The sequence below is a fragment of the Phodopus roborovskii genome, unplaced genomic scaffold, assembly GCF_943737965.1.
Source record: "Phodopus roborovskii unplaced genomic scaffold, PHOROB, whole genome shotgun sequence".
Taxonomy (NCBI): Eukaryota; Metazoa; Chordata; class Mammalia; order Rodentia; family Cricetidae; genus Phodopus; species Phodopus roborovskii.
This window is the reverse complement of record NW_026126563.1, coordinates 17,502,253-17,525,629: the sequence shown is the minus strand read 5'-3', so window position 1 is coordinate 17,525,629 and position 23,377 is coordinate 17,502,253. Positions and strand designations below refer to the sequence as shown.

The 23,377-nt window shown below is 39.7% G+C and overlaps 1 protein-coding gene across 2 annotated transcripts in view; it reads left to right on the top strand.

The window, feature by feature from the left end:
• Cdh2 (cadherin 2) overlaps positions 1–23,377 on the top strand; it is a 213,962-nt gene that overhangs the window by 132,655 nt on the left and 57,930 nt on the right. The window lies entirely within an intron of this gene.

Below are 23,377 nucleotides of genomic sequence, written 5' to 3'. Positions count from 1 at the left end.
CTCAAGTGTTGATTGCAGTAAGTAATAGCAACAACAATGCTCACAAAGACAGTATAATGTTAGGATACAGTAAAGAAGAGAGAAGCTAAGTATTCAAGAGGAAAAATAAATTCAATAAAGGCATAAGTCCATATGAAGGCAGGCACCAATACATTTTTAATATATTCTGAGGAGAAAGCTGCATGTGAGGTGGCTATTGGTTATTTTCTGCCAACAAGACAAATAACCAGATAATCCCTGCAGGAAAATGTTAGACTAAGCACAACTTTCTCCCTGAGAGATTTCGCCTTATTTCTGGGATTTCAACTGTACAAATAATTTCTGTCTGTTCCTCTATTTGGGTTGCTAGAAGCTCCTGCAGGGCAAGGCCTATTGGATAATTTATGAGTCCTCTCTACCTAGCCTAATATCAAGCTCAGAGAATACACATTTCTTATATATTTTAATTAAATCAACTCTTCTGAAAAGCAATTCCTCATGAAACGGTTCATCCTTTAAATTCTACCTAATTGCAGTCTCCTTCCACCAATCGTCTGGAATCCTTTTCGACTCTTCGCTTTCCTTCCATCTGCCCAGTTATCCAATTACTTACTAATTCCCACAGATTCTTCCTGTACCAGCCCTTTGTATAGGTTTCTTCTTTAGAGATTCTTGTTCCCATCATTCTGGCTCAGATCCTTCATTCATCTTCAAACAGTAACCTTTTTTAGTGCTCTGTGAGTCTTGGGTTTTCATTCATAAGTCCAGCCTGCATATTTAAGCTGTCATTTGTCCTAAAACACTGCTTCCGTTTGCACTAAACACCCACCTCCCGTATCTTTGCAAACTTACCAGTTTGGGGCTGTGTCTTATGCTGTTTGGCTGTGTGAACTCTCTCTGCACCATAAGCAATGCTGGCTTTGCATTTCCTTGACATATCATTGCTCCTTTTCTTATTCTGTATTATTTATGATAGCAAAAGGAACTGCCTTCCTCCAAAATCACACCATAAGTTTCAGCGTTGCCCAAATGTGTTTCTCTAAGCTTTCACACTGCTTCCTGCAGTATTCTTGCATTATATAAAACAATTCAGTTATGGTTTGAACCAGAAAGCAGACTGTTTGAGAGGAGGAAATGATTAAAAACAAGAAATCCAATAAAGTGTTTTACCTTTAGGCTGGCAACTAAATAAAACCTCACAGAGTTTTACTTTGCTTAACATCTGTAATTGCTTAGATTTTTTTTTTAAAGCACTCTTTACACACTTGGGCTAAGAACACTTGCAGCTCTTCCAGGTGTTTCCAGTTTGGAGTTTGGTTCTCAGCACCCACTTGAGGCATCCTGCAACTGTTTGTTAATTGCAGCTTTCAGGGTTTCAGTGTCCTTCGTTGGTTCCTGCATGCATACATGTGCAAGCACATTCTTGCATGTTTGTGCACGCGCACACACACACACTCACAAACACACAATCTCTCTCTCTCACACACACACACACTCACACAATATCTCTCACACACACTCACACAATCTCTCTCTCGCACACACATACACAATCTCTCTCTCACACACACACACACTCACACAGTCTGTCTCACACACTCACTTACATACAATCTCTCTCTCCCTGTTTCTCTCCCCCCCCCCTTACATACAATCTCTCTCTCCCTGTTTCTGTCTCTCTGTCTCTGTCTCTCTCTCTCTCTCTCACACACACACACACCTACCCACACAGTCTTTGTTTTAAAGAATCTTGTACCTATCAGTTAGCACTGTCATTTTCTTGGCATGATTTGCATGTTTTTTTTTTTAAATGTTTGCTGCACATCATTACATAAGAACTTTTGTGTTCAGTATACAAACCCAGACTCGGATCCATTCCTTTGACATTACTCTTAAATATATACCTGAATGAATCCATACCAGAATGAAACAATGGGTTCTACTAAATCACAATTATTCCCTAAGTACTTCCAGTACTGGTGGATACACAAAGCACAGTTTGCACATTTTTTTTTTTTATTGACTTTCACTCAAGTTATTACAAAGCTAGGGTAACTGCAGATACTTTTGCTGAGATTGCTAAATGACACTCCGACTGTTCCTTCTGAAGAAAAGTAGAAAGAATATGCACCTAAGACAACCAGAAGGCAGAGATCTGTCCTTGTGTAAATGGTATTTTTCCTCTTAAAAGTTTATTCTTCAGATTGTGTTTTGTTTTGCAAGTAGACAAAAGAACTGGCTGGGCTCAGTGAGGTTTTGTATTGTGCCCAAGGTTGGGGGCAAAACTTTGAAAGGGATCAGTGAGTCAGATGTAATATGGGCTGTTTGAGCCACCAAATCTCTGATTTGCTGATGGTCAGTATTCCAATTAGAAAGAGCTGCACAGGCATTTCCGTCCGCCCTGAAGAATTTTATCCCTGTTTTTATTGTGACATACCTATTGTGACTTTGTTCTCCAACCAGGAGAAAGTATGAGAAATGGAAATTTGATGGCATGATTTCACTAAGAAGCAGCGTAGATTCTTACAGAGACATTAAAGAACCAGGCAGGATTGTGTTTTCCTTTCAAGTATTTTTTTTTAATGCCTTGCTCATTCCCTTTAATGGAATGATTTGGGTTAACTTAGAAAACAAAGTAGCATAAAATGAAAAGGCTTATGCACCAAGTATGCTTTATATTTTAAACATGAAATCCAATGGGCCAGGCAATTTCTCCTTCTCTAAAAAGATAACCACACACTGTGTGTGCGTGCATGTGGAGGGAGGGAGACCCTCTGGAAATGTATTTTTTGGAGGCAGCACCTGGGGGGGGTAGGAGGGGGCTTAAGGAAGGAATGTTCAGAGAAATGCATTTCTCTTTTGACTAAGTTGTTCCTTTGTGTTTCCAATCAAAGTACAACCTTTCCAAACCTACCTAGCTGGTAAAACTTTGTGACAAGCTAATCAATTATATTTGCTGTTTTCTCTCTGAGAGATATTTCCCTGCAATCTTCAGCCCCACTAATATTTCAAAAACTTTTTTTTTTTGAAAATTTCAAACACTGGGAGTGATACTGTTTTGTTGGGAAATGTCAGTGTTGGCATTTAAATTCCTTGGACTCACATCCTCCCACTGCCATGAACTAGACCTTGACTCCGATTTGTGTAATTTACTGAAGAAATACGAATCAAAGACCAAGATGGTTAACTTTGTGTAATTTACTGAAGACATACGAATCAAAGACCAAGATGGTTAACTGGGGGTTGTGTTCGTATTACTGTGCCAGACTTGAAAACGAGAAGATTGTGTACTGCCATGCAAGTAGGAAAAGAAAATTTATCCAAAGGAGAGGCAGCCACAGTCTCTCTAAATTCTAGTTCAGAGGTCTTTAATTTTTTTAAATCTGATTTATTCGGAGTGGAATGAACCTATATTTACCTGCCCTATAAATGTGCTTAAAGGTAAGGAAGTGTTAAATCTTTCTTTGCCTTTTAAAATTTCTACTTTGAGCTTGTCCATACTTTCTAAGTCAAACATAAAAGCCTTTGAATATGAGTCAGTGATCTTTAAATGAGAGGCCTATGACAACATAAAGGAACTTTTAAAGTCCAAAAATGAAGTTTAACCTCATTAATTTTGTAACAATTTGCCAAATAACAAGGGTTTTGAAACTCCTCGGAAAAACAGTAAGATATTCAGCAAAGTTGCTTACTGTAGAGTCTCAACCGTAAATAAAGGACAGAATTATCAAAAGTAATGTGTGCATATAAAAGAGAAAGTAAAGCAAATGGTTTTGAACCTTGGGGAAAGAAAAGCTACTTATTAAAAACCTTAATTTATAGTAGAATTACATAGATCGATGAATATATGATTGGTAGGTAAGTAGGTAGATAGATGATATATTATAGAAGATAGATAGATGATAGATGAACACAGTCAACATGATAAGAAAGTAACATAGAACAGTTCCAATATAGCAAGTACTGAATTCATATAGTATTAGAATCTCATTTCCTTCCTTCCTTCCTTCCTTCCTTCCTTCCTTCCTTCCTTCCTTCCTTCCTACTACACTCCCATCCTCCTTCCCTTCCTCCCTCCCTCTCCCCCTCCCTCCCTGCCTCCCTCCCTACCCCCTTTTCTAAGACAAGCCTACCCCCTCTATAACCCAGGCTGTTTTCAAATTCAAAGTATTCCTTTGCTCTGCCCTCTGAGCATAAGCCAGGTCATGGAGCTAATTAGAAAGAGAGAAAATGCTGTGTAAAAGTGACATTACAGCCTATTCATCTGTGGCTCAGACCCAACATACTGTCTACATGGTGTTTCTCCAGTGCCTTAAAAACATCCATGTTCTTTAGTGTACCCTGCCTGAATAGCCTGTATCCATCATGTGAACATCCCAGACATTGACTTATGTCCCAAGGTGTCTCCAAGCATTATTTCATTTCCCACCTGCTTCATATTCCTTACTAAGTAGTTCTGAGAAGTATATTCCAAAAAGTTTGAATTTCTCCTTTTCCTTTTAACTTCCCCTGCTTCTAAAAGATGTGAGACACAGAATTTGGACCATGAGGTAGGTGTGGCATCATTTGACCTTCCAGGATGTAAACTCATTGTGACACTCTGATGTTGAAATAACTCATGTGTATCTCACTCTCAAAAGGTGACTGATCTGATCTATTTCTAGGAACATTCGGGTTTCAGTCAGCACGTGAATTTCTTTTGCTTCTGTGATGACATGTGAATTTTAGCAAAAGATAAGCACCTACCTTATAAATTACAACTCATTAAAATGTGCATAATTGCAAATAAGACTGACAACTGAATGAATGCCATTTTTATCTCTGTAGTTATTGAGCCCCCTTTTTTCTATATTTGCTGGAATATTATAGTTGGATTTAACTTTAGAGATTTATTGTCTTTTACAATCAAGAAACAAAGAGACAGATTTAAAATAATTTTACTCCATGAGTTTCCTTTTTTTATTTTTTTTTTTATTTTTTTTTCCATTAGTTTAGGTATCATCAGTTTATTATAAAAGGGAGGCATGGAAATTACAGAAATTGTTTACATGATGAATAATTCAGAATGTCGGCTCAATGGGCAGCTTCATGTGACAACCATTTCAACAGTGATTACAGTCCATATACTTTCCAAGAATGCTACCATCTCTAAATAAGAAATAATCCTTGTCATCTAGAATGACTTTGGTGCCTCCGTACTCCGTATTCAGGGAGAAGAACTTTGTCTCCAACTTTCACACTAACCTGCTCAATTTCTCCACCCTTTCCTTTCGAGCCTGGTCCCAGAGCCGCTACTGTTGCTTGCAATGCTTTTCCTTGAGACATTTCTGGAAGCATAATGCCACCTCTGGTCACAGTTTCGGCTGCACTCCTTTTAATCAATCCTCTGTCAAAGAGCAGTGGAAACCTTTTGAAAGCTTGTCCAGCCATGACTCCACCGAAGCAGCTTGAACTCTGCCTTAGATCCATAAGTTTTCTTAAATGCTTGTGAGTGAGTGTGTATGTGTGAGGTGGTATGCTCCTGTGTGTGTGTGAGGTGGTATGCTCCTGTGTGTGTGTGTGTGGGGAGGGTGCGGGGGCATGTATAATGCTCTGGTTTGGGCATTCATATGTAGGCAAGAGGTCAATCCCAGGAGCGATTTACCTTACCTTTTGAAACAGCAGTTGTCATTGTGACCTGGGGCTCACCAAAAAGGCTATGCTAGCTACCCAGATTGTTCCTAGAAACCCTTCTGTCTCCCCTCCCCCGCCCCCAGCACTGACATTAGGGGCATTAGACTTGTGCCCAGCTTTTTACATGGGTACTAGCGATCACAGCCAGGCCTCCTATGTGCATAGCTATCACTCTATGGAATGAGTTCTCTCTTCAGCCTATTGCTTTTTGTCCCAGAGAAGCCACTGTGTGCTTTATAGGGGCTGATCAACTGCAGGCAAGCAAGCACAATTTGAGTTGAACCTTCAGTGGAGCTATTGGCTTAGGAACTCGTTAAAACATAGACTTCCAGTCAGTTGGTATATAGATGTTTAGTGTTGTGTATGGTGTCAGCAGAATTATGGTCCACTGAAACTGCCTCCAATTACATGTCAAGCAATGTATACTCAAAGGGATGACTTACTTTCTCTTTGTTGTTGATACCCTTATTATTATTATTATTTGTGTGTGTGTGTGTAGGTTTCTGTGTGGAGGTCAGAGGACAACTTTTAAGAGTTGGTTTCCTCCTTCTACTCCATGGATCCTACGATCAAGCTCAGGTCATCTGGCTGAGTGGCAAGCAACCTGACCAGCTGAAGATCCTGCAGGCTGGCATCACTTCCTTAAAGCATACTGCTTTTTAAGCTTTTTCCACACAACAGGAATAGAATAGCAAAAAATTCATTACTGATGCATGCTGTTCCTTTTATTTCCTCCTGTGGTCCGAGGGATTGAATCCAGGGCCTCCTGGATATACATAAGCACTGCTAAGTTATGACCCCAGCTCGTTTTCACCTTTAGTTTTGACACACTACCTCACTAAGTTGCCCAGGCTGGCCTTGAACTTATTCTGTACCCCACGGAGACCCGGAGCTTGCAGTCATTGTGCCTCGGTCTCTCAAATAGCTATGATTACAGGTCTGCACGAACAGCCTTGCTACAACTTCTAACTTACAAAAAGTGTCCTACTTTGAGGGTGTGGTCTAATTGAGAACAAAATGATAATGGCTTATTGAAGATTACTTGTAAAATACATGAGATTAGAGTTGGCCTTTATTCAAGCAGGGCTTTTAAAATGTATCTTTTAGCATTGATTAATAATTCATCTCATTAGATAGTGAAGTTACTTTTGTACTGTAATCCAAATTAAAGTGCATATTTAGTGTCCCTGTTGGCTGGCCTATAATTTATACAAGGTATGATTGTTATATAATGAATCTTAGTCTTTCTCTGTGACTCAAGAAATCAATCTCATGTCTCCATAATCACTTCTTGCATATTATATTGTGTATTTTTGAATAATTCTTGGGTTTAAAAGGTACCACACTAATGATGTTCCTCTTATTAATAGCTCAGACCCATAGGACATGGGAGAGGCAAAATGCTAAGCCACTTGGACAAACTGCAGTAGTATTTGAGAGTTATCTCTTAATCCTCTTGTCAGATGAGTTTGTTGTAGGCTCACATGCTCATGTACACACACACACACACACACACACACACACACACACAGACAGAGCTGTAGTTTTCACCTCTGTTGACATTTTTCCTTTTAGTCTAATGGATTTCAGTCCGCCTGGAGGTGGGGTTGCTTTTCTCAGTAAGAGACTTTAATCCATAAAACCCCATCCCCATAAAGAGAATGTATCTTTAAAACACCATTCTAAACAAATTTCCCCGAGGGGAAAAATACCTTCCCAGTTCCCATCCTTCACTAAAGCAGTAAATGAAGAACAGGGGTGATGGTCCAGCACTGCCCTTTCTATCAAGACATTATGGATGGACGGGCCAGATAGATCTTTCCATCTTCAGGAGTCTCTCTCTTTAAATATTTTTCAAGCACTTTGGTTAAACTGTAATAAAGATCTTCTAACCTTAAATTGAAACTCCTGATGACTGGGGACCATGACAGATAAATATTTATTGGGTTGCTTTTACCATGTTTGTTTTAATACCTAGATGCAGTAGGTTTCCCAGGATGTCCCCAAAATCTTGAGCACACACCAGTTTCAATATTGTATGTGTTACAGGCTTGCCTATGTGAAATGGTATGAAAATTGTGTGAATATACAAGATCTTGTCTGGAGGAGACAGGGTACTACAGTCATTCTAACTCCCAACTCCTCCTCAGAGGCATTACCTAATGGGAGTGGTGTTCAATAACTTCATTTGTTAAATGCTTTGGTTTTGCACAAAGATAAGCAAGTGAAGTTCTGTTATGGGCGTGGTACTGGGACAAGACCAGGCTGGTGGAAAAACCTACTCATAACAAAGTTGGATGTGTGAAAAAAAATGAAATAATGTAAATATATTCATAACCACTAATTAATCTGGGACAGTAAGGACAGTACCTACTTTTGCCCTCTGTGTCCTTATGTTGGGTCTCATACATGTTCCATGGAGGCAGGATGACTAATGACAGATGAAACAGTGAGCTCACTTGGGGTCATATAAAACAGCTGTCACTTGCATCGGTGAACATCAGTGCAGCACCAGACTACTGTTGTTGGCTTTGTAAGGTACAGTAGAGGGTCAACTGCATTGTGCTCTGAAACCATTGTACCCTGGGAAGGCACGGGGCACAATCAGAGCCTGAGTTCACTGCAGCATCAGGGCCAAATGTTGCAGTACACTCCATTCTGCTGAAAGCAGCCCATGAGTCTGCTTGGACCAGAAACTCAACTCTAATCCTCTAGTAAATAGCCATGTCACTAAAGAAAAAGAAACAACTCCCTAAATGTCTTTCAGACATTTGAGATTCTTCTGTTGAGAACTTTCTGTTTAGATCTGTACCCCATTTTTAAATTGGACTGTTTGGTATTTTGATGTCTAGTTTCTGGAGTTCTTTATATATTTTGGAGATCAGCCCTCTGTGGAGATAAGATGTGGGGCTGGTAAAGGACTTTTCCCATTCTGTAGGCTGTCATGTTGTCTTATTTACCATGTCCTTTGCCTTACAGAAGCTTTTCAGTTTCAGGAGGTCCCATTTATTGATTTTTGCTCTCAGTGTCTGTGTTCCTGGTGTACTAGTGTTATATTTAGGAAGTAATCTCCTGTGCTAATACATTCAAGGCTACTTCCCACTTTCTGCTTTATCAGGTTCAGTGTAACTGGATTCATGTTGAGGTGTTTGATCCACTTGGACTTGAATCTTGTGCATACTAATAATATTAATCTATTTGCAGTCTTCTACATATTGACATACAGTTATGCAAGCAATATTTCTTGAAGGTGCTTTCATTTTTTCATTGTATAGTTTTGGCTTCTTTGTCAAAGACGAGGTGTTTGTAGGAGTGTGGATTAATGTCAGGGTCTTAAATTCAATTCCATTGGTCCATTTGTCTGTTATGAACTATAGACCAACATCTGTGGAGACTCCATGGGACCAAACTAGGCCCTCTGCATGTGGGAGACACTTGTGTAGCTTGGTCTGTCTGAGGGACCCCAGGCAGTGGGACCAAGATCTTTCCCTTGTACATGAGCTAGCTTTTTGGAGCCTATTCCCTATGGTGGGATGCCATGCTCAGCCTTAATGCAGAGGGGAAGGGCTTGGTCTTGCCTTAATTTAATATGCCAGGCTTTGTTGACTTCCCATGGGAGGCCTTACCCTATGAGAGGGGAGGAAGAACTATGGTTGGAATGCGAAAGGAAAGGGAAGGAATGGAAAAGGAAAGACTTAAGAAAAGAAAATAGATGGAGGCAGAGGGAAGAGAATTTTAACCATCCTGCTATGGAAGATGAGAATGAAACAGGAGCTTTCTTATTCACATAGCTAATTACACTCCCTGTTTGGTCCCCCCAGTTTCCTTGCCTTCTGTTGTTTCCTCTCCATATTTGAAATATACATAAACCTAGAAGTAGGAGGCAGGATGAGGTGACTGATAGGACCAGAGGCTTTGCTAAGGATTTTACTCTAGGTAAAATGGGAACCATGTGAACAGCTTACAGGTTTAAAAGGCATTTTGATGGGTGAAATGGGCTTGGACTGTGACTTATCCCAGATACTGAAAGGAGCTGAGAAGGCCCAACAAATGGCTGTATAGGGAATATATTTTGGAAGTGGAGCTGGAAAGAGAACAAACACATTGACTTTAACACAGGAGTCAAATTCAACTCTGAATGTGGCCCAAGCATTTGAGTGAAAGGGTGTAGCGCTGAACCTACACTTTTTTTTTTTTTTTAAACTTTTGTTCAATTTCAGTTGCCTGTTACACACCCATGAGGAGATTTTAAGGAGGAGGCTGGAGGTGTAGATCTTATTGTAGTGGCCAAAGTCTGATGATACATTGTAAGGAGTACGGTTTTCTGCCTGCTGCCTGGTCTTGTCCCGCCGCCAAGCCAGCCCCAAATAACACACAGAGACTCTGTATTTGATATAATTCTGTTGGCCAGTTACTTGTTTCTTATCGGCTAGCTCTGTCTTAAGTATTAACCCATTTCTATTAATCTCCATGTGGTCTTACGTGGTCTTCTTATCGGGGAAAGGGGTCAGCGTCTCGTCTCCCCAGTGTCTCCATCTTGACTCCTTACTTACTACTTCCTCTTTCCTCCTCGTCTCCTAGTCCCACCTATCTTGCTTTCCTATTGGCCAACAGTGCTTTATTCATTAAACCAGTATGAGAAACATATTTACAGAATCGCATCTCCCATCAATACATTTTCAAGATTCATCTTGTTACTTGAAACCCTGAGGGCTGGCTAAAGTCATCTAGGCTGAGGATGGGTGGAAGGAAGGTCTTTGGATAAATTCCAAGGCCCAGAAGAAGATGGACAAACACCAGAGTGCTCCGCAGAGTCAGGCTTACCTGGAGAGTTTTAGAGGCTGTGCTGATTTGCCAACTGCCCCCTGGGTTTGGGGTGCCTTGTGACAGGGTGTTAGGGCTCAGTGTGCTGAGATGTTTGCTCTCTTATATTTGTGGTAGAGAGCCTAGCCTTGAATGGCTGAGGCTTCTCTCCAGTTTTTTTCTCATCACTCATTCTTCCTTGAACCGAGCCAAGCTCGTCCTCTGCCCCATTCGTTGTATTCACATTTCATGCTAGTTTCTCTGTCTGACCTCTACCTCTACCCTCTACACCTCACGTGCATCATTACAAAGCCTATTGAGGCTGAACTTTCCATTGCCCTTACTGGCTTTCTATCCAGGTGACAATTCATACTGTGCCATTATTTCTGGTCCACAAATATTCGTATATTTATTTATTTGACTAGCCACTGTAGCCTGCTCCTCATACCTCTTCTCCATTTCTTTTTTTAAAATATCGCATGCTCTATTGTATTGCGGTTAAATAAGGATCAGGATAAACAAATAGGCCGAATAGATGTTTATTCAGGGAGAAATAACTTACAACCTAGACAGATGAACACCAGCAAGTACCACTGGATGCTCTCCTGTCGGAGTCCTGCCAGCAAGAGAGCTTTCCCCTGCTCTTCCTCAGAAGTCCTTCCACAGGTCACTTCCACCCATGGCTCCACCCCCAAGGGGCGTGGTCAGTGCCACAGAAGGAGACAAAGTAAATATCTCACTACACTATTGTTTTTCATTGTGTTTTTGGACTCACATAGTCACATCACTAATTTACCTCCCTTTACTACATGCTTCATGAAATTAACAATCCAATGCTGATTTGAAAAAAGATTTGGAGTCAGAAAGGTGGCTTAGCAGGTAAAAGCAGCTAATGCGTCCAGAGTGGGAAATGGTACTTTACAAGCAGGTTATCTGTGTGTGAGATGTCTGCCTTGACATCCTCTTAGGTAAAGCAATATAACTCACAGAATGTATGCTTGTGTATTTAAGTGGGGTTATTAAGTATGGGAAATTCTTATCACCATAGTTCTTTAAAATGTTCATATTCCCATAAGACAGGCTCATTGCCACAAGAGCATGTGGGGTTGAGTGGGATTACTCTAGCAGGAGAGTACATCTAAACAGCCAGATTCAATACAGGGTACAGAGTGGGAGGATGTGGAGATGGCCATAATGCTATAGGGTATGACACATAATCCCATTCATACTGATGTAATTAATGAGAACGGTACAGTCATAGCTCCAAGAGGAAATGTCACCCTCGTAATGAAGAGAGGACTTGTCATCGCCAGAAGAAACACCAGACTTTTGAAGTAACAGCTTTTGAAATCACTGAGTTGGTGTGTTGGAAGTTGTATGTGTCTATTTTGAGTAGCATAAAAAGTAGGAGACATAGTGGTTCTTTTGTGCTCTCTCTCTGTGTCACTGTTTCTGTCTCTGTCTCTCTTTTTCTCTCTTTCTTGTTCTCTCTCCAATGACATAAATAATGCTAAAAGATACCATATTAAAAAGTAGTAAACATAATTTTTAAATGTTAATTGGCATTAAAGAGAGCACAACTCAAATGTTTGTACCTATATAAAATCACTTAATTTAAAATAAGCTTTTATGATGATAATACATTTTATCTTACTATGTACCATAGATGACGAGTCTTTTTTTGTCACACTGGAATGACTCAAGCTATCAGCAATATTGTCCCTTTAGTTGTTGGCATAATGCATTTTGTTATTACAGACACTTCCTAGAACTTACACAATAATTCTCTAGAAAATTAGAATGAGGCAAACACAGGCAGTCATAAAAGTGAACCACAAGGCTGCATTTTACAAGTTATTTGATATTTTAGCTAATAATTATTATTAACGCACCAATAAATTTATATTCTGTTATTGATGTTTCATTTATGCTTGTACATTTCTTCCAGTACTTGTTCTGTTAGAAGTGTAGGAGTTTAACCTTATTGCCTTAGAGAGGTGAAGAGTAGTATTTCTGACATGATTGTGGAATTTATTTACTAAATGCTATATATATATGTATATATGTAAATATATATATGTGTATTTGTACACACATATAAGTATATGTATTTATCATTTTGATAATTCTCAGAAAGCAAAGGCAACTTTAAGTGCAATGACTCTGGTGTTACTATTTTTAATGTTTATAATTGCCTTACTTTTCTTTTTTGGTTTTTGGAGACAGGGTTTCCTCTGTGCTTTTGGAGGCTATCCTGGAACTAGCCCCTGTAGACCAGGCTAATCTCGAACTCACAGAGACCTGCCTGACTCTGCCTCCCAATACTGAGATTAAAGGCATGCATATAATTGCCTTTCTATAACTAGTCCAACTTCCATCACATACTGAGTCTCTGTGATTTTTTGGTACATAAGCAGCAGAAATTGGGAATTTGACTTTTAAAATTAATTTATATCGTGACAAATTTTCAAGTTCTCTATTGTAGAATTGGTGTTTCTTCATGCATGATTATACTCCCCCCCCTTACATGCAAGTAAAAGAATAGACATTTTTTTCTAACTTCACTATATGGGATGCAATGCTATCTGGGATGGAATGACATTTTTCAGTGTTTTTTGCTGTCAATTGGTACAATGTTCTTTTTCAAAGTTTCTTAATGAGCAGTTTGTTCTTTGTGTGTTCCTTTTATCTAAGTTTCATGAAAAACTGAACAGTTTTTGTTCCTTCCTGTACCTGTGAGTGCTGCACTCTGGGGACACACTTATTCTTAACTGTTACTATGCACATGTTGAGGCCACATTGTTGAAACTGATTGACATTTAGGTTTCATCTGTGTGTTATCTTCTTGTGGTGCACTTGAAGACAATAAATGTAATATATATATATATATATATATATATATATATATATATATATATATATTTTCTTTTTCTTTTGATAAAAACCTATTATGAAAATTAATATTCTTTGTCAACCTAAGTAGCCTGAAAAGTGGAGTTAGCGGAACTGCATCAAGTTTCAGAGGCTAAGAACTACACTCTTTCCATGAGATGTAATTAGAGAAAGTGATATTTTGATGTACTTTCTTAATGTGCATGTTGAGGAAAGGTGAGGATAGAGGAAGAAAACAGAGAAGAAACTGGAGAGAGCCAGTTGAGCGCTGAAAAATTCACAGTTTTGGAGCTTGAGTTGTCACAGAAAAGGTTTCAAAAAATTTCATGGTATGAAGAAAGAACATCAATGAAGCTAGAGTTGTGCTTATCATCTTTTGCGTCCTTAAGATGCATAGAAGGGAGAGGGCAGGAATACTGCTGCCTTTCCAGTTGTTTAACCCATGCAGATGTATGCATAGCATCATTAAACCATCAGCAACCTAAACTTCATATTTTGTACCATCCATGCTGTAGTTTTTTTTTTCCCCCAGTTTTCTTTCCCAGAATGCCACAGGGCTTCACTCTCTTCTTTTACACTTGTTGGCTTACATATCGACATTATTTAACATTACATGACTTGCCTGAGCCACAAAAAACAACAGAATTTGTAACATTTTAGGACGCCACCATAAAGCTTTCTTTTGGTGGAGAAATATCAAGATGTTTAGAAACTTTGAAATATCTTAATTCTTTGTGTTCTACCCCCTCCCCCCGCATAGGTTTGATTCTGGTTTGTTTCCTTCTTGTGACATGGTAGGCTAGCCTGGATTACAACAATATTCATACAGATTTGCTGAGTTCCTCACCTACACAGATGCTGCATTCCTGCACAGTTGATCGGGTGTGTTCTAACTCGCCAGCAGCTCCTCCCAGCATGGACACTGGCTCCATCATTCCTGCTGTCTTACCTCTTTCTGACATCTTCTTCCATACTTGAACCAGCAGGGGAAGAGGGTATCTGTTCCCAAACAAACCCATTGGAAAGAGATAAGTGTCACTCCAACTGGGAGACTGTCTGATGTCAAGACAGTCATGTGTTAGCATTCAGGATGTCTACATGGGTGAATGCCATGGAAATCACTTAGCATTGTGTCACCATATCCTACTCAGAATGCCATCTGTGAACACTGAAGATGGTCTCACTGTTTTGTTTTTTCACCTCTGAGATACATTTCATTTTTACCTGTGCATATGTGTGTGGCTCTGTGCACATGAGGGGACTTTGTCTCCTGAGGCTGGTGCTAATAGCAGTCCTGAGCAACCCACTATGAAGCTTAGAATGAAACTCAGGTCCAACAGAGCAGTCATACTCTTGACCACTTGAGCTGTATCTCCACAACTTTGGTGTGTGTTTTTTTTTTACTTGTCTGGAGGCAGACAACAGAAATGGCTCATGTTGTATCTCTACTGAACATCACTGCCCCTTCCCCTACTGTGTCCAGCAGGGAGCACTATGTGCTGAGAGGGCAACTCTCATGTCCCTGAAGGATGATCATTTTTAAACTTCTAATTCTACTTTTTATGTAGTTATTGTGTGCATATGTATGCACACACGTGTGTATGTATGTGTATGTGAGTGCAGTCACTTGGGCAGGTGTGTGGAGGTCAGTTGTAAGGCCTGGTGGCAAGAGCCTGTATCCACTGAAGGACTGTTTCTCAGGCTGTGGATGTCCTAAGGAGGACACTATACTTGTCCTTGTCACCTCTGTCATCCCTTTCTTAGATGACTCCCTGTAATTTCACTTGCTGATTTTTCCAAAGATGGCACCACTATTTCTTAGTTGGTTCAGTCCAAGGTTGCCTTTTGATCCAAATCATGTTTACCCTCTGATGGACTAGAGAGGGGTAAATGAACAATAGAGGATTTCGCTAGTGTTACTCTCTGAGCACATTAGAACCTTGAGTTTCTGGCTTGGCCTCCCATGGGAAATAGATGAGTTAGAGCATGGATTGACTTTGTTGAATGTGCAGCTTGACTTAAACACATGTTTGGGTTATCAGCCTATGACTGTGTCTCTACAATTTAAATTTTCACTCAAGCCAGGTTTCCAGCTTTTTGATAAAGCTGTTTATTGCCCAACAGTATTACTCGATAAGTGAACTTTAAGGACTTTAGTCATTACAATCCTATTTCCAGTGAATATAAGACACTGGCTAGGTGATAGAATAATGAACCCAAATTGGTTTTCATCTGCCCTTAGACGTTCTGGAAACATTAACCATGATAGAAGGGCTGAATTCCTATTTGAATGCTCCTTTATGGCTGTCTTCTAACCCTTCTTTCAGTTTAAAAGTTATAGTTTTATTATGTGAGTACATATGTACATGTATGTAGATGCTGTGTGGGGGGTCAGGTGTCTTCCTACATTTCTCCCCACCCTATTTTTAAAGCCAGGTATCTCACTGATCCTGGAATTCACTATTTGACTAGACACACTGCCCCTGACCTATGGGGTTTTGCTGCTGTCTCGTTAGCAGTAGGATTATAGGCTCTTGCTGTCACAGCTGATTTTTAGATGATTTTTTTAGGGACTTCAGTTCAGGTCTCCATGCTTACACAGCAAGCCTTTACTGACTGAGCTCTCTATCCAGCCCATTCAACTGTGTTTTAAGGAAGAACTGTATGGGCTGATTACAGGGCATGTCTCTCATATAACATCTCCTACCCTCCCACTGCAAAATACCCCACCAAATCCTTTAAGGTAACCTGATCATTACTTTAGAATTGATGTTCTTATTTTAACATTTCAGCTGAATTTGCTTTAAGTGTACCCATATCGTTTGCTCTAGTTCTAAAACAAGTTGTGCATGAGTTTCATCGTCTCGTGATTGTTTGGGCATTCAGAAGCATTCGTTTGCTTCCTTTCTATTCCCTATCCCTCCCACTCCGGCCTCTATCCTTTGGTTTCATTCCCTCTTCCTTATTGTATTTTAAGATTAACAATTAGTCCCATTAAAATCTCTTGTGCATAAACTTTGATCATTAATTTTATTTCCACATAAATGTATAAGAAAATGGGAAAGTAAGTGGTCGCACTTTGCGCAATGCTAAGGGCTTGGGGGCGTCCTGAAACTGATACACATCAGAGTGCACAAATTGCCATGGGGGGCCCTCTCCTGCTGAGCACCCTTAATAGTGTTTTTCAATGTCATTCTCTGGAGGTTTGTTGGAGGCGAGTCAATCATTTGAAAATGTAGCTAACTTGCCTGGTGTTCAGAGCACCTAAATGAACTTAATTGAAAACTGTTAAGGCCTGTGAAAAACATTACACATGGAAAGCACATAGTTTTGAGCAAAAAAAAAAAAAAAAAAATCCAGCTTTCAAAAGGGGATCAAGTTGACTTGTGCTTCTTAGATGGTGTTATGCTTTAAATCCCGGGGAGAAATTATTAAACCCAGGAGAACGATAGCATAGCTGTGAGTGCCTGAGGTAATGATTCACTTGGTGTTCTGAAGTCCACGGGGAAAAGGCTTCAAAAACCATAAGCAATACTGGTGTTGCATTTGCCAGGCAGGGTGAGGAAAAAGAAGGAATGTGAAGTTGAATAAACTCATCCCTGGTGGCCTATGGCCAAGACGGGGCTATGCAACATTTGGAGAAAAAAAATAAAACACTGTACTATCCTTTGTCAGCAGCTTTTGTAGATGAGGTTTTTGTTTTGTTTGTTTGTTTGGTTGGTTGGTTTTATGTTTTTTTGGGGGGGGTTGATGAATATATTTGTTGTTTCAGCCACACAACTTGTTATAAGTAGGAGATTTCATGAACACAACCTCCAAGTATCATTTCTTTTGTTTGTTTTGTATTAATTCTTACTGGGCAGTAGTGGATCTCTGTGAGTTTGAGGCCATCTTGGTCTACAAAGCAAGTTTGAGGGTACCCAAGGGCTAGTACACACAGAAACCCTATCTTCAGAAAAAAAAATCCATTGGAAAATTCATGTCTATTAAATATTACTTAAAGTATTGTCTAAATTCCATGTTTTGTTTTTCTCTATATAGTTTTCTTTGTAAAGAAAGTGTAATGGGCTTTTCCCAGCAAACTATCCATGGTCTTCCTAAAACATACCCCAGTTTATCTCACCATGAATGCATCCATGCAGAGGACTGGTAGATTCTTGAAGTGCTGCTGTACTGTTTTTGGAGGGAAAAATCTTAAATTAACCTTTTGGAATGTCCTAGGGTGGCAAGAAGAAGTGGAAACAAACTTTTCAGATTTAGGAGGAGACCTGTGTCTTGGGAAGCATTCTGCCTTGCAAGCTATGTATCCAAGGAGGAGACAGACATGCCTCTCCACACATTCTTCCTCGATCTCAGATCTCCAATCACCCGATGCCCAGTTCATTAATAGACAGTGTTCTCCACCCCTGCATGGGAACTTAAGTACATGTCGGGCTTTTTCTGAGCACGTCAGTGAAATTAACCCTTTAAGATATATGTGGTAGAGATGTCAGGAAAAGTTTTCAAGTCAGATCCTTGACTCTTCATAAAATAATGGGATTTGAATTTCATTGCATTTGTTCGAGGAAATATTATAGCTTTCACTGAGAATCAACTGTCTTGTTTTCCTAACAGGCCTTCAAAAGTGGCAATTAAAGTAGGAAAGGAAACCCAACAAATATTCAAAAAGCATATTTAAACATGAAAATATTTTAGAATATTTTCTTATAATTGCTTCTAAATATGATGTGATGTTTTTCTTGAGCAGAAACTGTAAACCGCAAGTGAATATTCATACATTTGTATTTGCATTTATGTGGGACGATTAACTGCTAATACTTTTAATAGGTACAATCTGCGGTTTCCTATAACACTTCATAAAGATGTTATGGCTTTATGGTTACCATTAAAGTGAGGTATGGCTTGAAGATAAAAAAGAACATACTTTAAAATGATTGTTTCCTCAGTGTTTAATTTTATATTAATCATGAAGTGACTCACTGTTATGTATGAAAAATATACAGTGGTCTTATCACATATTCATGCTTAGTGTAATCATGCATGTAGCCACACATGTGCAACAAACAGTGTGCATGCTTTTTCACTTTGATTAATCCTGGCCACCAAACTTATACTTTCATTTACCTGCCTTAACTTTCCTCTCATGCTTCAATCCCACAGCCTCTAGTTTTGTCTGAGCAATTAAGTAAAATTAATACTTTAATTTATGGGTGATAGAGTGATCAGAAAAAGTTTTCAAGTCAAATCTTTGATTATTAATATGTCTAATGAATTGTTATGACTTACATCAAACAGCAACTTGGTACCATGTAAATTACTGATAAGTTAAGTTATCCAGCTTTTAGAGATGCCAGACCGACACCCTTCACTGGGATGCTGGGAAGGTTCTGGGAACTTTCACAACTGTCCTTGCCTGGCTGCATCTAGGCTCAAGGCCAAGATGACAACAGGCAGTGAATACTGACTGCCACAAATGAAAATCACACATTCCTCCTAGAAATGAGGAGGCATTTTAATGTGTATGACTTAAAACACCGAGAGCCAGGGGCTGAACTGATGCTTTCTGGAGAGGACTTTTTCCCATTGAAGCTGTTGTTCATTATTGTTTATTAAAGTGTCAACTTCTGTTACTGATTGAATGCACAAAATTAGTGTCACAGTGCATGTTGTAAACAAACTGTGCATATGTATAGATTTGTTGGTATAGGTGTATTCATGTGTTTATATGTACTTGACAAACTCATATGTGTAAGTATGTCAGAATCGACAGTTCACTGTCTTTGTCTCTCTCCTCTCTTCACCTTAACTATTTTGAGGAAGGGTCTCTCTGCTGATTTGAATCTCAACAATTTGGCCAGACTGGCTGGCTCGCCAGTGAGGCGGGAATCCACCTCTCTCCATCCCTTAAGCACTGGGGTTTGTTGCTGGTAGCACTAGCTGGGCATCACACTCAGGTTCTTATGCTTGCACGACATGCAACACACAACACGTGCCCAACCCCACAGAGATACATTCTTTTCCATCTGGATGGGGCTGGAGATGCATCTCCATGGTAAGTTATGTGCGTAACAGTGCCTGAGATCCTGGGTGCAGCCCCCCAGTACAAGTAAGTAGATGAACAAACCTGAATGACAACCAGAAGTCATCCTTATTTGATATGAGATTAAATGAGAATTGGATTTTGTTTTGAAAATCAAAGCAAAACAAAACTAATCATGTCTATCAAACCAATTCACGAAGAGTTACAAGTTAGAGGCAAGGATTGGAACAGCTGGCTTGCCTTAAATTACTGCCCCTCCCCCAGTCAGCCCCCTCCAAATCATTCATCCAAATTCCAGATTGTCAGAGACCACCCTCTTCTTACTCACAGGATATATGTTGACACTTTGAAAAATAAAGCACTGTTTTTTCCTTGCCTGTACACACCCTTCCCCTTCCAGCCCCTGTCCCTGTAGGACCTTGGGGCAATACTCGAAGTTAAGAATTACTTTTGAAAACACTGCCTTGGGACCCTCAGAACTGTAAATCTGGTATTATTTCCTTCAGCCTGTCTTAAACTTCTTGGTCCTCTAAGTGTTGTTTATTGAAACTTCAGGTTGTAGTGAGTTAACTGGTCCGATTCCTTTACAGTTCAGCTGGGAAATGACTGGGGTCATAGACACATGGCAAGGATGGACCTCTGTTCCTCATCTGCAGAACAGAGAAGAAGCAGTCTCATAGATGTTCACTGCTAAGGTTAAAATATATGGTGTGTAGTGCCCTTCTTCGTGTGTTTGTGTTTGTACGCAGACGTGGGAAGGCCAAGGGTTGACATCAGACTTCTCCCCTTCCCTCTTCCATCTCTGTATTTTGAGGCATGGTCTTCTGCTGAGGCTGGAGCTCACAGCTGCAGCTTGGTTGGCCGATGGCCTGTGAGCCCCAGGGATCCTCCTCTGTCTACTGCGTGGTGCCAGGATTACAGGCATGAACCTCTGTGCCCAGCACTTTGTGTTGGTGCCTACAATCCAAGCTCAGGTCCTTATGCTGACCAAACAAGCCTTGAGCCATCTCCTCCTTTAGCCTAAATTTAACTGTACTTTGCAATTCTTCACCATCAACAAATAATTAGTTCAAACTATTCCTGCCAGCAACTTACAAATGAATCCTTACAGCTTCTGTGAAGGTTTGTGCGTAGGCCATTGATTAGCTTTCTTGTGGGTTTTTGATATAGCCAGCTGTGTATACTTTTGAGATTCTCTAAGTCTACAGTCCATTTTCTTTCTTCCTTCACTTCTACTTTTGTTTTTTTTTTTTTTTTTAAGTGGTAGGGTATTGGTGGGTATTTATGATTGCTTATTTGTACTATTTGAAGCACTGTTAGATGTCACAAAATAAAAATAAAAAACCAAGGTCCCCCATCCAGAGACTAAAAAGTTATTATCTTCGTCAGTTTAGAAGTCATGGTCACAGGGCACAGTCAAGAAATAAAGAGTACTTATTAAGATGATTGTTATAATGGGTACAGTGCTAGTGCAACTTTTGTCTAAAATCTGCATTAAAAATTCAGCATGGTTACATAGACACATACATAAACTTAAAAATTAAAAATACATACTAGAGAAGAAGTTGGAAGAGTGTCATAAACTGGCATGATAAATGCACAAATGACTAGTGCCACAGATTAGCTATGAAGGCATGCCATGTGTATGACTAGTGCCCCAGGTTACCTGTGAAGGCATAACAAGGTATGACTAGTGTCACAGGTTTTGTGTGAAGGCATGATGAAGTCAGCCTGCACTAGTTAGTGTTGGGTGAGCTGCAGCTGGGACAAAACCACACAGGGCACAGGTGCAACAATCCAGATGCGGCCTGGAAGGGTGCATGCTTCAGTGCCGAAAGGTAACAAATTCAGAGGAGACTAGGTAAGATCTCTGAGCAGCTGGAGTGTCATGAATTCCTTTCTGTGATATCAAAAATGTTAATTCTGTTAATGAGCCTGCCAGTTTGACATCTCAGCACGGTTCCAGAAACAATTTTAGTTTTTCTTTGGTTGTCTTTAGCTCACAAAGAAAGTGAATGCCATTTGTTCTCTGGAATAATATTTTAAGTCTAATGTGGCAATGAAGAAGCTTGTTTGAACTACTCATATTCCAAAGACCAGGGCTGTATGTTGACATATTTAATTTAGTTGGAGATACAACTTTTATTTTCACTTTTAATGACTGAAATTTGGAGAACAATTTACATGGCATTACGTGAAAAGTTATATGTCCAGGTAAATATTTTATTACTTCCATCATGTATTTTGTGGTTAGTAAGGAAAATGAACACGTGTGAATTTGGCTGTAGTCATTGCTTGTCTCAGTGATTGACGTGAATGGAACCAAAAGGACAGTTTTCAGTTGGTGTGTGAGACAGAGGACTTCTTAAACTGGAATCCGAGCGCTCAGGAGGGAACAGCCAGAAAATCAGGAGTTTAGGGTCACTGTCACCTACATAATGCAGTCATGGGTACCCTGAGCTATAGGAGACCCTGTGTCTACAAACCAAATATGAATAACAACTACAAAGCTTATATGTCCATCATTAGGATGCATGGAAGTGCCTCTGAGTCCACTTTGTACTATGGAAGGATTTGTCACTTGTCAAACAGTGTTTTATATGCTCATGACCAGACTGCAGCATCAATTATATGGGAAATGAAAGCTGTTTTGTATGTGATGACTTCGCTGGCCGTTCCTATGGAATGTTTCTTCAGAAAGATGGAAGGTGGACTGCAAAGGGAACTATCTTCCTTAGAGACTGTTTCACTTTGTCTGCAACATGCACAGTTCTCTTTGTAAATGTAAACTCTTTCTTTATCTGTTGAAATGCAGGCTGATTGGCACTGTGTATGAAATGCTGATTTTTCCCCCCTCACTTTTAGGCCAACACAATTATGACTGACATGAAAAACACATTGAAATTGTTTTGATCCTGATCCAATGACATTAATATTTTTATTTAACATATATATATATATATATATATATATATATATATATATATATATATGGTACGTGTTTATTTTCATTTGGTAAGAATTTATAATAAGAAAACCAAATACATAAGTACCCTGAGGAATAGAAATGATCAGTTTTCATCTTTCACTAAGTATGAGTTTCTAGGACGCATTATGAGTATTGATGAAGATGCACAGAATTTCCTTCCTTCAAGTATATGTCCAAAAGTAATAACACACTAAGGTGCCACACAGGAAGTCAGCAGCATGACCGACATCTAAGAAAGCTAGGCTTGGGATGACTCTCTAGTTGAGTGTAAGGCTCAGTTGAGAAACTGGTGATAGAATTCTGGTTGGTATGCAGATGAAGACCAGGAACAACTGGTGATGAGGGATGATGAGAGCTTAGTAGAGGGTAGAAAGCAACATTAACACAAAGCAGGTATACTTGATGGCTCAGTGTCTAAGAGATAGTAAAGGGAGGGGAGGCAAAAAAAAAAAAAAAAAAAAAAAATAAGGAAATGCCAGGCAATTACTTAACGATATGTGGTTCATCCTTCTTATCTGAGGGGAGTTTGGTTCAGGATACTGAACTCCAGGGATGCCCCAGTCTCTGACATGTAAGTTGCTTAGAATTTTCTTTGCATAAAGCCTAGGCATACACTCCTGCACACTTTATATTATCTCTAGATTATGAAATACTTACAGAACATGCATACTCTGTCCATGGATACAGTGTTGTGTTTACAATAGACAAGGAAAAACATCTGTACACATTCAGGACTTCAGTGTGGTGTAAGGAATAAGGTTTTTCTGCCCGCCGTCTGGTCTTGTCCCGCCGCTGCGCCAGCCCCAATTAACACAGAGAGACTCTGTATTAGATATAATGCTGTTGGCCAGGTACTAGTTTCTTATCGGCTAGCTCTACCTTAATTATTAACCCATTTCTGTTGATCTATGTATTTTCACGTGGTCTCCTTACTGGGGAGTGGAGCCGGCCATCTGGTCTCCCCAGTCTCTCCATCTTGACTCCTCCTTACTACTTCCTCT